We start from the raw sequence: 15,177 nt of genomic DNA on the forward strand, positions 1-15,177 counted from the left end.
CTGGCATTTGGAAGCTGCTCAGTAAGTGTTTGCTGGATGAATTAGTTTGTTAGAGGTATTGGGGGGTCTGGACTGGGAAGACATTGTGTACTATTGTGGTAACCTCCACGTGGTATGGTAAAGGCATAGACTAGAGGGGGGGCCTCAGGGGTGTAAAGGAAGGAATAAATGGAAAAAGGGTATTTATTTATTCATTTTTCTTTTCCATTATGGTTTATCACAGGATACTGAATATAGTTCCCTGTGCTATGCAGTCGGACCCTGTTGTTTATCCATTCTGTATATAATAGTTTGCATCTGCTAACCCCAAACTCCCAACCCATCCCTCCCTGACCCGCTTACCTCCTTGGCAGCTGCAAGTCTGTTCTCTGTATCTGTGAGTCTGTTTCTGTTTCGTAGATAAGTTCATTTGTGTCCTATTTTAGATTCCACATATAAGTGATATCCTGTGGTATTTGTCTTTCTGACTTACTTCACTTAGCATGACAATCTCTAGGTCCATCCATATTGCTGCAAATGGCATTATTTCATTCATCTTTATGGCTGAGTAATATTCCATTGTATACATGTACCACATCTTCTTTATCCATTCATCTGCCGATGGACAGTTAGGTTGCTTCCATGACTTGGCTATTGTAAATAGTGCTGCTGTGAACATTTGGGTGGATGTATCTTTTTGTATTACAGTTTTGTTTGGATATATGCCCAGGAGTAGGTTTGAAGGGTCATATGGTAGCTCTATTTTTAGTTTTTTGAAGAAAAAACCTAAAACTTACAATAAAACTCCGATGTTACAGTTTTATTGTACCATAGAATATTAACCAGTTTTGCATGTAATTTAGTGCAATGAACTGAGTTTGTGTCCCCCACGAATTCATGTTGAAATCCTAACCCCCAAGATGAGGGTATTAGGATGTGAGGCCTTTAGGAGGTGATCAGGTCATGGAGATGGAGATTTGTGCTCCTATGAAAGAGACCCCAGAGAGCTCCCTCACCCCTTCTGCCATGTGAGACAAAGTGAGAAGACAGCTGTCTATGAATCAGGATGGGATCCTCACCAGACACTGTATCCGCTGGTGTCATCATTTTGGACTTCCCAGCTTCCAGAACTGGAAGAAATAAATTTTTGTTGTTTATAACCTACTTAGTCTATGGTATTTTGTTATAGCAGCTGAACAGACTAAGACACTTATCTCAGCATTTTCTTTCCAACTGACTATACATCTCTGCTCTTCAAATGCTCTGAGAAGCAGCTTTCCCATCCCGTTGATTCCCTCATTAATGGGTTGGATAAATGTGCTTAGTATATATATGAGGGTATGAGAGCCACGTTTCTAATATTTTGAAAATGATGCTTTGATAGAGGAGATAAAAATGCTAGTTATATAAACCCAAAGCTACAAAATGTCAGTGTTGCAGAATATGTGTAAAAGACATAAACCACTTTCCCCCCTTATTTCTATGTTTTAGCATATATTTCTCATGGAGGACTGTTCAAAAGGTGGGGAGAGAACATTACTGTCAATTCAAGACCAGCCATTTTCCTCTGCTCACTCACTTCCTGTTTTCTTTTAATAAATTGTTTTTAAAAACATGAAGAATGTACTCTCCTACACAGTTGGTGGGAATGTAAACTGGAGCAACCACCATGGAGAACAGTATGGAGGCTGCTTAAAAAACTAAAAATAGAACTACCATGTGATTCAGCAATCCTACTCCTGGGCGTATATCCAGACAAAACTCTAATTTGGAAAGATACATGGACCCCAATATTCATGGCAGCATTGCTTACAGCAGCCAAGACATGGAAGCAACCTAAGTGTCCACTGACAGAGGAATGGATAAAGAAGATGTGGTACATATATATACAATGGAATATTACTCAGCCATAAAAAAGAATGAAATAATGCCATCTGTAGCAATGTGGATGGACCTAGAGATGGTCATACTAAGTGAAGTAAGTCAGAAAGAGAAAGACATATCATATGGTATCACTCATATGTGGAACCTAATTTTTAAAAAATGATATAAATGAACATGTTTACAAAACAGAAACAGACTCACAAACATAGAAAACAAACGTATGGTTACCAAAGGCGAAAGGAGGGGAGGAGGGATAAATTGCGAGACTGGTTTTGACACATGCGCCCTACTATATATAAAATAGAAAACTAATAAGGACCTACTGTACAGCACAGGGAACTCTACTCAATATCTTGTACTAACCTATAATGGAAAAGGATCTGAAAAGAATAGGCATATAACTGAGTCACTTTGCTGTACACCTGTAACTAACACAACATTGTAAATCAACTATATGTCAATAAAAAACCAAACAAAAACAAAAAAACATGAAGAACGTGACCCAGCTGTGAGTCCTGGCTGGGCCCTGCCAAGGCCGTAATTGAGATGGGGGTGCGCTCTGCCAGGACACCTCCTCCACCTCCTTCTGGGGTCCCAAACTAGATCTTGCGGTTTGCTTGTGGGGCAGGGGCGCCAGGCTGGGAGTGAGGAGGTGTGAGTCCTTCCATCTTCCATCAGTTAGGAGATGGAAGGTCTTAGCAGAGCCGCCGTGTGCAGCAATGCAGAGGTCGAGGCTCCCCAGTATTCTACACGTCCCTCTTCTCTGGGGTGGGTGCCCCCTGGAGGCGCCCCTGTTCTGCCCCAGATCTAGCTTTGTCTGCAATTCACACCAAGGTTGCGCATAACTTCTTTTTATCACTGTGGGCCTTCGTTTCCCCCTAAGGGCCAAAATGGAAAGCTTACCTCCTTTATCTACCTCCTGGAGATGTGGAGACAAATGAGAGAAAGAAAACTTATGTGGAAAAAACTGAAAAACGTTACCCAAAAGCTGGAAATAAGGATAAAGGATGACTCCGTGTCCTTTCAATGTCCTACCAGAAAAACCTGCTTTGTAAGTATCATTACTCCAGATGGGAGAAATCCATGGGGGCTTCAGTTGTGGGGTCCTCATCACCGAGACCATCCTTTTATCTTTGGGGGGGTGGCGGCAGGAGGATAGGGGCTATAGCGATCTAGAATTGGTCTCCTTTTGCATTTCCTCGGGCCCAAAGTTGAAACAGGGTTCCGTTCTACGAACCTCTGAAAGTGGTTCTTCTTTGTCTAAAACCATTTACCGAACATTTAAAAAAATCACCTGTAAGGAAAATAAAACTGAGGGGACCTGGCCATACTCTCGGTCCTTGAGCTTAAGTTTCTGAGGCTGTCCAGATGGCGGGGGCTCTGGTAGAAGTTGGTTCTCCCAGGGGAGTTCGTTTGAGGCATGGATCCACTTTCCTGGCGGGGAAGGGCTGCAGCCCAGAGCCGACAGGGCTGGACCAGGTGCGGGGCAGGGGCGGGGTTACTCCGTGAGTCCATGACAGACTCTGGCCTGAGAGCCGTCCGTCCTAAGGTTCAGGGGAATCATGGAACATGCTGTTTCGTGCAGACACCTTCTCTTTCTCAGTGTTGCAGCTTTTAAGGGTATTTGTGTCCTGGGTCTCATTTAAAATGCTCCTTTTTACAAGGTGCTTTTGTTCGGAGCAAAATCCACGGATGGTGTTTCTAACCTGCTGTGTTCACCTCGTGGAAAAATGGGCTTGTTTTGCATTATTGACTCAGTGGAAAATATTACCTTGGTGGGGATGGAGACGGGGTTACCATTTTAAGAAATGTTTTTTTAATTAAAAAAAATTTTTTTTGGCCGTGCCACACGCCATGTGGGATCTTAGTTCCCCAACCAGGGATCGAACCTGCGTCCCCTGCCTCGGAAGGGTGGAGTCTTAACCACTGGACCGCCAGGGAAGTCCCGGGGCTACCACTTTTGAAATAACTACCTAGGTTTACCTGTGCAGGTAGAATGCAGCACCTCCTATTAACCACAAATGGATTTTGAAAATTTACACAGAATGTGATAAATGCAATGGGGATGACTTCTCTCCCCTTCCCCATTCCTTCCTGCGACCTATATGTATGTATCTACCCTCCCACACCCCAACACACACAAGAGGACATATTTGACACAATACTACAAAGAGGCTCTTTTAGCATAAAAGCACAGAGGAACCCTGCTCTGGTGAGTTTAATTTTGCAGTCTGATTGTCTTGTGGTTACTCTACCCTGAAGCTAGACCACAGTGAGGGCCTCAATCTCCCCACCCGACCACACCAAAGTAGGGGAAGGGGCCACGGGGAACAAAAGAAGAGCTCCCCCCCAGCACCCACGAGAGGGTGACCACAGGAGCCTGGCTTGGGATGGGCAATGACTGCTTCCAACGCCCCCGTCCCTGTGGGTGCTGTAAGGGTTGGAACGTATGGCCTGATGTGAAATAAAGGATGGTCCTGTGCATCCATCTGGGCTCTGAGTGTGCTTGAATAGCTACCAGCAAAGTAAACCGTTGGAGATGGACGATTACCCTCTCCCGGCCAATTGGTGGCAGCGTGCTTGGTGACATGGCTGGCCAGTCAGACATATTTCCACCAAATAGCCCTGCGAGGAGGGAATGTTGCTTTGACCTCGTTGTAGCACACTTCTCTCCCCCCGTGCCCTTCACCACCTATGTATCCCGCTAGTAATCTTCTAAGTTAAATTTTAAAAGTGAGTCCCCTGGGCCTTCCCTGGTGGCGCAGTGGTTGAGAGTCCACCTGCCGATGCAGGGGACGCGGGATTGTGCCCCGATCCGGGAGGATCCCACATGCCGCAGAGCGGCTGGGCCCGTGAGCCATGGCCGCTGAGCCTGCGCGTCCGGAGCCTGTGCTCCGCAACGGGAGAGGCCACGGCAGTGAGAGGCCCACGTTCCGCAAAAAAAAAAAAAAAAGTAAGTCCCCGGAGGCCGTGTTTTGGAAACTGTGGATTCAGTGAAAAAGGCAGCTCCCTGGGTTTTGATGGTCTTTCTCTCTTGTTTTTCAGAAGGAATGAAATAATTCATTATAGGCTGAGAACTGGCTGGCGATATAGGTTCTGTGGTGGGAAGGTCTGGCTTGGATGTCAGGCCGGCGTGGGCTGGGATGCTAGCTGTGCCTGGGGCCCTCAGGTGCTTCCTGTGGTAGTTGGAAACCATCCTTTTGTGTCTGCTCCCCAAGTAAAGCACCGAGCTCTGGGTCTGGCTCCTGGGGAGGGAGTTCTCGTCCCGGAGGTCATGATTCCCATGTTGCTGGGCAACGCGATGCCCTAGTCACGCTAAGTCAGTACAGCAGGCCTCGGAGGAAGACCTGGATGGAGCCTTGATGGAGAGAAGAATGTTCTCAACCTTGGCTCTAACAGGCAGGAGTACAGAGCTCCCCAAGGCCTCAATCAGGAAGACCGTGGGGCGGGACACCCTGGGGCCCCGGGCTCTCTGGAAGCTCCGCCTCCTTGGTCCAAATTGGTTACCTACCCAGACTGAGCAGGGGCTCGTGGCAGAGGGTGACTCAGGGGGAACAGCTTGGGGTAGAGGTGCACAACCACTGCCAGGAATGAAAGAGGGCGTGGGAGGGAAACACAGGCCCTGATGCCTTGGAGTGGGTTTTGAAATTGGTGGGTGAATTACTTGTTCGTCTTTTGAGGTGCGTCAGCTGACTCAAGTGGTCTTACAAAGCCAGCCCTGCCTCTTTCACTTCAACGGGCTCTTGGATTTTGTGGATGACCAGATCACAGTCTTCTAGGAGAATACTTCTGAGGTGGACTCAGTAAGACTCGAGTAGTATTCGGGGCGGGTGAGATGCGAGGGGGGAGGACTTGCCCTCTGGAAGCGCTCTGACCGCAGCAGTGCGCCCTGACTGCCCATCCCGGTGTCTCCGTGGCATCCTCGAGGCCAAGGCCCCTGGGGGAATGTTTGAGCTCTAACTGGAAGCATTTGCCTTTAACTCAGCCCTGAAGGGACTTAGAGAGGATCTAATTTTTTACCCTATTTTTCCCCAGAAATTTCAGATATTCTTGAAAACATGGCATCATATACTATATATAGTATGTACTTTCCTTGCCATATGAGATATCTCAGAAAACACAAAACCAATCCTACACTAAAAACTTCCGTTGACTCTGACGTGATGAAAACACATCTGAAAACCTCAAGCCTTCCAGTCCTAATAGCTGTAATTCCTTATTCTTCTCATCACTGTTTTCTAATTTCCTTCATCATCATGGGCTTTATCATCGGCAATTTTTCTTAATCAAGCTTCAAGTTTACAAAACTTTCCTTTACGCTTTAGCGGAGCAATTTGGAAGACATTGTCCACAACGCGAGGAAAAGAATCTAGACCAATCCAGACTCAAAGAATGTTAGAGGAGTCTTAGATGCTTTTGATTTTTTTCCCCAATTTTTTCCGATGCTTTTTCATGATAAGCTTCCTTTGTTTTCATCAGTGCTTTGCCTTATTCTCACATACTTTGATTTTTTTTTTTAAATCAAGCTACCAGATTGATATAACTGTCCTGAATGCAGAGGTTCTCTTGAAGCAGTTTTATCACTTGCTATTGATAAACTTATCACAACCAAGTTCTTCTATCAGAGGACTGGTAACTTCAGATGCAGTCAGAGCTGTTGTAAATGTTAAAATATCAAAATCCATCCTCTGAGGGTTCTCCTGATGTTTGGCATCAAACGCTACTTCCCTCGCTCTGCAGGCCTCCGCAAATTGCCTGCAGCCTCCTCCAGGCCCCTGGGTTCTGCCTGGAGCAATCGGGTAATTAATTCCTAAGACGCTAAGTGGGTGATGGAGGCTGAGATTCTGCAATGCGGCCAGGCCTGGGCGGTTCAGGGACCTGGCCCTGGGCGTGTCCTCAGCACCCACTGCCTCTGCCATCAGGCCTTCCCTGGCATCCTCGGGGTGCCTTGTGCAGGCGCTCGCCTGCTTCTGCCTCCTGGTACTTGCTGGATATTGCTGCTGCGGGCAGCTGGGCTCTCGGGGACAGCTTGTCCCCTCCCAGAATAACTGGAATAAGAGGACAGCACGACTGTGGGTGTGCACATGCCCTAGCGCATCTCTGTAGACTTCTGTAACGTTTGCATGAGTGAGGACTTATCTATTACTTGAATATTTGATAAGTACATAAAAAGAAAACAATTGTCTAAGAATAAAGGGAGAGAGAGTATGTAGCAGGCCCAGCAGAGGGTCGAGTTGCCCTTGGTGAGTCCCCTTCCAGAGCGGGCCTTGTGCGTCTGGGAAGGCTGCTCTACCTTGACTCAATGATGGAAACACCGGGCTCCTAGCTGCTGAGAATCTGACGCTCATTTTTAAAGAAACGTTTTTTTAATTTTTTGGTCACACCACGTGGCATATGGGATTTTAGTTCCCTGACCAGGGATCGAACCCACACCCCCTGCACTGGAAGCACAGAGTCTTAACCACTGGACCGCCAGGGAAGTCCCCGATGCTCATTTTTTTTGCTGTGGCTGGTGCTGTCCTGGATCTGTCAGAGCCTGACTGCGGAGCTGGAGGAGGGTTATTCCTTAAGGCATCTCTGCCTCTCCTCCCGGACTCACCCACCTAACCAGGGTGGCCTCTCTGAGAACCCAAGGCAAGTGCTGGACCAGCTCCCATTGGAGAGGCAGTGCGTCTGCACAGCCGGCCTGACATCTTGGACCCATGGGTCTGGGTTAAGAGCTTGTGTCTCAGGGAAGTGCCTGCTCCTTGAGCAATGAGATCTGCCCTCTGCCCTCCTTCACCCAGGCATGTGGAGCCGGGAAGCCCCAGAAACAGAAGGCAGGCTGGTGACGCTCAGAGTGAAGGTGGGACGGTCCTGGGCCACCAAAGGTGGCTGGAGCTGCAGGATGGCTGCTGCTGGCAGGGCTCCAGGCAACTGCAGAGTCACGGGGAGCCAAGAGCACAGGTGGGGGCCCTGAATGCCCAGCCGAGCGGGCTGAGGGACGCAAGGCATTTCCTGCACACGCTAGTCACTTCTAAACCTGCCAACCTGCCGACGGCAGCTCGTCAGCTTGCAGAGGGCACGTTACGGTTGGGTCCAGACTCTGGGAGACAGTGTCTGCCCATCCTCGCCTCCCTTTCTCCCTCTCCTCCGTTCTCTCTCTCCAGCCTAAGCTGCTGTTGCCTCACAGGAGTCGTAGACACACTCGACTTTGTACTTAACAAAGTCTTGAGGGGCTCTGTTGATGTCTTGCCACACCGCTGGTGACTGGAGGGACAGGATCCTTTGGTGAGCTGCCACTCCAGCTTGGACTTGGCTCTGTGTTGATCCTGGGCATCTGGCCGGTTCCCGTGTTGACTTGACTAGGATGAGGCAGTCTGCTGCCACATTTCAGGGCGATGGGGTGGCCAAGAGCCTAGGATTTGGAGTCAGCCTGGCCTGTGCTCAAATTCTAGCTCTGCCATTTACCTGCCGGGTGACCATGGGTACTCAGGCTCTTTGTCGGTAAAAGGGGGAAATAGTAGAAGCCACGGTACGAAGTCACTGAGCACGGAAGGAGATCACTGTTGCAGAGCCTAGCTCAGTGCCAGACACGCAAGCACCCGGAGTCATCAGCTGTGATGAGGGTTTAGCGCGTTTAGGGACGGGGTGGATGTATTTCTGACTCACTCCTCTGGGGCAAAATTCCCTCTCAGTTTGCCCCCTTCCCTCCCATCCCTAGACACGGACTTTTCCTTGAAAACTTTGAAGGATGTTTTTTTACTATCAGGGAATTGAGTCCGATGCACCAACAAACTTCTTTATTAAACCCAGCAAAGACAGATGTCATGGTGGCTGCTCAGTCATTCTGGGGTCATGTCCCCGCCTCCACAGGGCCGGGCGTGCAGGGGACCGGGAGTTAGAAGAGCCCTCTGGGGACTTCCCTGGCGGTCCAGCGGTTAGGACTCTGTGCTTCCACTGCAGGGGGCCCGGGTTCGATCCCTGCTCGGGGAACTAAGATCCCTCGTGGTGTGGCAGAAGAGTCCTTAGGCCGCTCAGGCCAGGAGGAGAGTTTCACTTGACCTTGTCAGCCCGGGCAGGGGGTGGCAGGAGGCAGGAGGACTGTGTTAGGACCCATGTGACCTGAGCCTGTTGCCACCTCACTTGGTGGGGGTGGGGGGAGGCTTCCCTTTCCCTGGAAAGTTCTTTTCAAGTCTTAAGAGTGGAATGAAGACTCTCCACATGGTTCCCCTGTGCTGACTCACCTGTGGTTTTCATTCCCAAAACCTCCTCTGCGGTGTTCTGGTTCGGGGGGGTGGGGGCGGGGAGCCGTGTGGGCCCCGCTTCTCCCACGGCTGAGCTGGGCCCGCCTCGCCCTTCACCTGACCTTGCAGGGTAACATCCTGGCATGTGGTGTGCTGTTCCCTAGTGGCCGAGAAAAGAAATGGAGAGTGATGTGCTCTTTTGCATTATTTCGAACATTTTTAGTTCAGTAAAAACAACCACGGCAGAACCAACCTTCTGTGGAACACACCTTCTAGAAACACCTCGTGCTCTCCTGAGCTCATCGTACCCAGATCCCATCTCTGGGCACTGCTCTCACTCGGCTCTGGGACAGGCCTTCCCTGCCCCGTGCATCCTCCCCAAGTCCCTGGCCACAGGGCTTCCTCCCCCACTGGTCAGGGCGGGTGTTCTACATCTTCCTTTTTTTCTTTTTTTAATTGAAGTATAGTTGATTCAGATTGTATTGGTTTCAGGTGTACAGCAAAGTGATTCAATTCCACATATATACACGTATTCTTTTCCATTATGGCTTATTACAGGATATTGAATATAGTTCCCTGTGCTCTACAGTAGGTCCTCATTGTTTATTTTATATATAGTATTGTGTATATGTTAATCCCAAACTCCTAATTTTTTCCTCCCTCCCCATTTTCCCCTTTGGTAACCATAAATTTGTTTTCTACGTCTGTGAGTCTTTTTCTGTTCTTAAATAAGTTCATTTGTATCATATTTCAGATTCCACATATAAATGATACCATATAATATTTGTCTTTGTCTGACTTACTTCACTTAGTATGCTAATTTCTAGGTCCATCTATGTTGCTACAAATAGCATTACTTCATTCTTTTTCATGGCTGAGTAGTATTCCATTGCATATATGTACCACATTTTCTTTATCCATTCCTCTGCCGATGGACACTTATGTTGCTTCCGCATCTTGGCTATTGTAAATAGTGCTGCTGTGAACACTGGGGTGCATTACATCTTCCTTTTTATTAGTTTATAGTAGATTGCCCCAATCAGATGGTGAACACCAAGGGCAGGGATTAAACCGTGAACTTTTCAAAAGATCTCTGTAAAAGCAAATAATACTCACTATAAATGAAAACCATTCAAACAGGAAAATGCAAGGAAGAACGTCCATTTCGGTTGAGATCCAGCCCCAGAGACAAGCACTGGCCACGCTCGTGCTGACACCCCCCTGCTCACCTGTGCCAGGTGATGTCTGCACAGTCGTTGCACAGATGGGATCACACTAGCCATCACTGTGTGGGAACTGACCAGCACCACTCTTCTTTCCTACTTTCCTGCCTTGACTCTGGGACCACACGTCTAGTGTAATATTTTGCATGAAGTCGGTTTCTAAAGAACCTTGATTGATGGCCTCAACCATCAGTGATTCCACACACATTCCTTGAGAGTCAGAATGACAAGTGGTTAAGGACACAGCCTTGGTAACCAAACTGCCAGGGTTTGGAGCCTGACTATACCTGTCTGACCTGGGCAAGTAATATAAACTCTGTCTGACTCAGTTTCTTCATCTCTAAAATGGGGATTAATTGTAGTGCCTACACCCTATGTCTATGCTAGTCCTCAGTTGTGTTTTTTTTTTTTTTTTTTTTTTTTTTTTTTTTTTTTTTTTTTTGTGGTAGCGGGCCCTCTCACTGTTGTGGCCTCTCCCATTGCGGAGCACAGGCTCCAGACGCACAGGCTCTGTGGCCATGGCTCACGAGCCTAGCCACTCTGCGGCATGTGGGATCTTCCTGGACCGGGGCACGAACCTGTGTTCCCTGCATCGGCAGGTGGACTCTCAACCACTGCGCCACCAGGAAAGCCCCTCAGTTGTGTTTTAAACAGTGCCTGGCACATGGCAAACGTTTGGTGAGAATGATGCCGACTACCTATTAACGTGTAAGCCCTGGGCATATGGGGAGCAGAGGCTCCAGCAGCTCTCACTCATGCCAACCCACAGAACAAGATTTCTAATCATGGTGATACTGAGGAAGGGCGCTTCATCCAATCCCAGAGAGGCCGGAGAGCACCCTCTGCAAGGGTCCACATAGGGAATACATTTGTACCACACACACTGGGACACAGGTGGGATGAGACTGTCTGTGGCTGAAGGAGACCAGCTGGGTGGCCTCCTGCAGGCATCCTAGTCTCGGCCTTCGAGGCCTCCACTGGGGGGGCCTGGGGGCGGGCACATTCGGTGGGTAGCTCTGACGGCAGAGGCCGCACCCCAGCACCTTGGGCGGTGAGCTCTTTTAGGCCCTGACTTTCCTCTTCTCTTATTTTTGCATTCTTGACTTTAGTCCAGCAGCCCCACCGAGCCTTTCCTCTCTCCTCCTGTGCCCTGCATCTTAGTGGCTGGTGATCCTGAGTCCGAGGGCCACCGTGAAAGCAACAAGGAGCCCAGCAGTTTATTTCTGTCCAACAAGGAAAGATCATGATTCCTTCTGTTTTCTGGTCCAGATACAAGAAAGGAGAGATGGGGAGAGGCCAGGCTATATGGTACTTTAATTATACCCAGACAAGATTTGTTAAAAAGGCTCACACCGGCCAGCCTTCCTGTGAGGCTGCTAAACAAATCACTCTCGGGGCTCACCCTTGGTCCTGGACACGATGAGGGGGTGTCTCTTTGCTCTGTTCCTACCGTGAGCCATCGAGGGTGAGTGACGGAGGGCTTCCTGAGGAGGGAGTGAGCCGGGATTCCATCTGTTTTTTTTTTTTACATCTTTATTGGAGTATAATTGCTTTACAATGGTGTGTTAGTTTCTGCTTTATAACAAAGTGAATCAGTTATATATATACATATGTTCCCATATCTCTTCCCTCTTGCGTCTCCCTCCCTCCATCTGGTTTCAAAACCCCACCGTTTTGGTTACATGCTCTTGTTCTGTTGGCTCCTAATGGATGGAACCATCACATACATCCATGCTTAAGTGAGTTCCAAGCAGCACATGATCGATGTGTATATTTAGCAGTGGGACACATGGTTTCAGGTTCTACAAAATTCGCCTTCATAGAATTGCTTCTGGGGTGATGGGGAGGGAGGTTGCATGAAGGGAAGACGGTGAAATTCAACGTAAGCAGGTTACCTGAGTGGAGCGGGAGACCTGGGCCAGATATACCTGAGGGAGTAAACAAGGGAAGGGGTAGCTTCTGAATCCACGGTGAACTGGTCAAATGGCCTCAGCCAAGTCCTTCAACCTCCTTAGCTTCTCCTTCTTCTTCTTTTAAATGAGCAACAGTGAAAGGTGTTCCAGATGCTTGTAGGTGTCTCTCCTTGGTCAAGTGCATCTGGAAAACAATGACTTTTCCATCTTTTCTCTCTTTTTTTTTTTTTAAGAAGATGTTGGGGGTAGGAGTTTATTAATTAATTAATTTATTTTGGCTGTGTTGGGTCTTCGTTTCTGTGCGAGGGCTTTCTCTAGTTGTGGCAAGCGGGGGCCACTCTTCATCGCGCTGCGCGGGCCTCTCACTATCGCGGCCTCCCTTGTTGCGGAGCACAGGCTCCAGCCTCAGTAGTTGTGGCTCACGGGTCCAGTTGCTCCACGGCATGTGGGATCCTCCCGGACCAGGGCTCGAACCCGTGTCCCCTGCATTGGCAGGCAGATTTTCAACCACTGCGCCACCAGGGAAGCCCCATCTTTTCTCTTACAAAACTTGTTAGCATATTACAGGCCGTGCAAATACCTGCAGGAAGAGGACTCCTCAGGGTGTTCAGTGAGCATTTCCCCCGACTTTTGACCACAAAACCCTCTTTGTGTGGTGATGGTGGTGATGAGGAGAAATATTGGGAAATGCTGGTCTAGGGGTCCTTCCTGCTCTCAAACTCGATGTGAAAACCGTTGCCTGCACAGTGCACATTAGTGGTATGGCCAAGCGTGCCTCTGCTCACATCTGCTTTAGGAAGGAAAGCCTGGGCAGCATCTTGTAGCTCAGCGCCCCTACCAGCCTCCCGGAGCGTGGCATCCGGAGACGCTCCAGTCCCAAACCCAGCACCTGAAGTCCTTCCAGGTCCCTGGTGAGGGCCTACTATCATCTCCTCTGTCCCCGAGACTTGCAGGCCCAGCGACCCTTGGGCCTCTACCTCTGCTCCCCAAACCCCTGTGTCCTCCCTGCCCAGCTCCCTAGAGCTGTCCTTGCAGGCCCTGCCCTCCTCTGCCCTCCCCCTGGAGCTGTCATTGGCTGACCCCAGTCTCTCCCTGCCCTCCGCCCCGCCCCCTGCTCCGCCCCCAGCCCTGCTCTGAGCGCCAGTCCTTCCTTCTTCTCCATCCCGCTTCCTCAGCCTGAAGCAGAAACTCCTACCTGAAATCATTAATGACTACATCTTTAGGCTTATTGTTACTTTGCCTTAAAAAAAGTTTTTTCAAAAAAAGAATCAAAATAACTTGCATTTACTTAGGATTTTCACCATTTTATCATAGGTACCAAGCCCTCACCATGATCTCATGTCATTGTCTCAAATCCTCAAGTTAGGAAGGACAGTGATTAGAGATGCAGCCCACAGAGCAGAAGAGCTCTAGGGCGTATGTCACCTTGTCCTGGCGGCGGCAGAAGTCCCGAGGGCCCCTCCTTCAGGCCCCCTGCACCTCGGTGGCCTGGCCGACTCTGTAGACCTGAGCGCCAGGCCAGCTGGAAGGCTACCCCTGCCCGTGGGCTCCCCTGTATATTGGGGGCCGATTCCCAGGCTGGCCACACGGAGCCACGTCCTCTGTTCCAGAGGCTGGGGAGTGCGGATGTGAAACATCCTTCCGGGGAGTGCTTGGCCACGTCATCGGGAGCACGGGTGTTGTCAGGATGTTTGGAGTGTGCAGGATTCTGAAACCAAGTTCTCTGGCCTATATTGGAGAAGCACATTTTATTATTTAAACATTTGCAGGGGGAGTGAAGGAAGCCAGATGGAAGATGCCCAGGGGCATGTGGGTGATTACGCAGGGTCACGTGCAGCCACAACAGAGACTGGTCTTCAGTGCTGCTTCCATCCTAAGCAGGGAACTCACACTGGCCAGTCCTGCTGGCTGCACCCCGGAGGGGGGGTGGCCCATCCGCGTGGCCTCCTCTCCATTGCAGCCGGTACAGCCTTGGAAAGCACCCCTTCCCGCCCACCGCACAGCGCTCCAGGTGGAACTGCCCCTTGGTCAGAGCTGTCGTGGGACAGGGAAGCTGTGGCCATGGTCACGCTCCACGCTGGGGTCCATGAGTGTCTTCAGCACCTTCACGGATCCTGTGGCTTATACCTGACACCTTTCTTAAAAAAAAAAAAAAAAAGTCCCCAATGTAAACAATTATATAACCTTCTCCTGCATCTCATTACAACATCAAAAACATCCTGAAAGACACAGAAAACACTGGATGCTTTAAGTCAGACGTACTGAGACGCTTTGTTGTCAGTTTCAAGCGTTGCTCCCCATCCTTTGCTGCTCGGCCTGAGCCCCGTCTGCTTCCTTCTTGGAAACAGGGACAAGAGGCCGGCGCCGCAGGCCAAGCCCATCTCTGCAGGGCCGAGGCAGACCAGGGCAGTATCCAACTGAAGTGCCATGTAGAGAATTTTCCTCTTATTCCAAACTTGCACTGTTAACGATGGAAAATGTTTTTCTTGTCATTTTTGGTGGAAATTTCAATAGCTTTTTTAAATTCGAAAGACAACATATAGAAAATAATGAAGGCACATCGGAGAAGATAGAAATGAACTCCAATCTCACCATGCAGAGATAGCCACTCTTGACATTTTGTTATATTTCTTTCCAGTTATATGTTTATACACATATATGTATGATTTATTGTAGTTTCGGTATTCATTGTGTATATAATTGTGTGTAACTATAGCTTTCCACTTAACATTAGAGCATAACCAAGTTTCCACATTGTTAAACAGCCTTGAAAAACACCGTCTTGGACTTGCTGCTGTGTTTTCCATCTTATGGATGTACCATAATTTATTTAACCATTCCCATATGATGGGACAAATACACCAGTGCCAACTTTTTACAACTATATATAAAACTTCGGTGAACATCTTTGCAAATCAGTCCAAGTTTGGAAAGAGACATCAAGATTTGACT

At 48.9% G+C, this 15,177-nt stretch overlaps 1 protein-coding gene across 1 annotated transcript in view; it reads left to right on the forward strand.

Moving 5' to 3' along the window:
* The window catches only part of ANAPC1 (anaphase promoting complex subunit 1), a 143,112-nt gene extending 140,248 nt beyond the window's left edge, over positions 1 to 2,864 (forward strand). Inside the window, exon 50 of the transcript XR_004352830.1 lies at positions 2,747 to 2,864. The gene's annotated coding sequence lies outside the window, so the exon portion shown is untranslated. The remainder of the gene's footprint in view (positions 1 to 2,746) is intronic.
* The last annotated feature ends 12,313 nt before the right edge of the window (positions 2,865 to 15,177 follow it).

Source organism: Phocoena sinus, chromosome 13 (assembly GCF_008692025.1).
Source record: "Phocoena sinus isolate mPhoSin1 chromosome 13, mPhoSin1.pri, whole genome shotgun sequence".
In the NCBI taxonomy this organism is placed as follows: Eukaryota; Metazoa; Chordata; class Mammalia; order Artiodactyla; family Phocoenidae; genus Phocoena; species Phocoena sinus.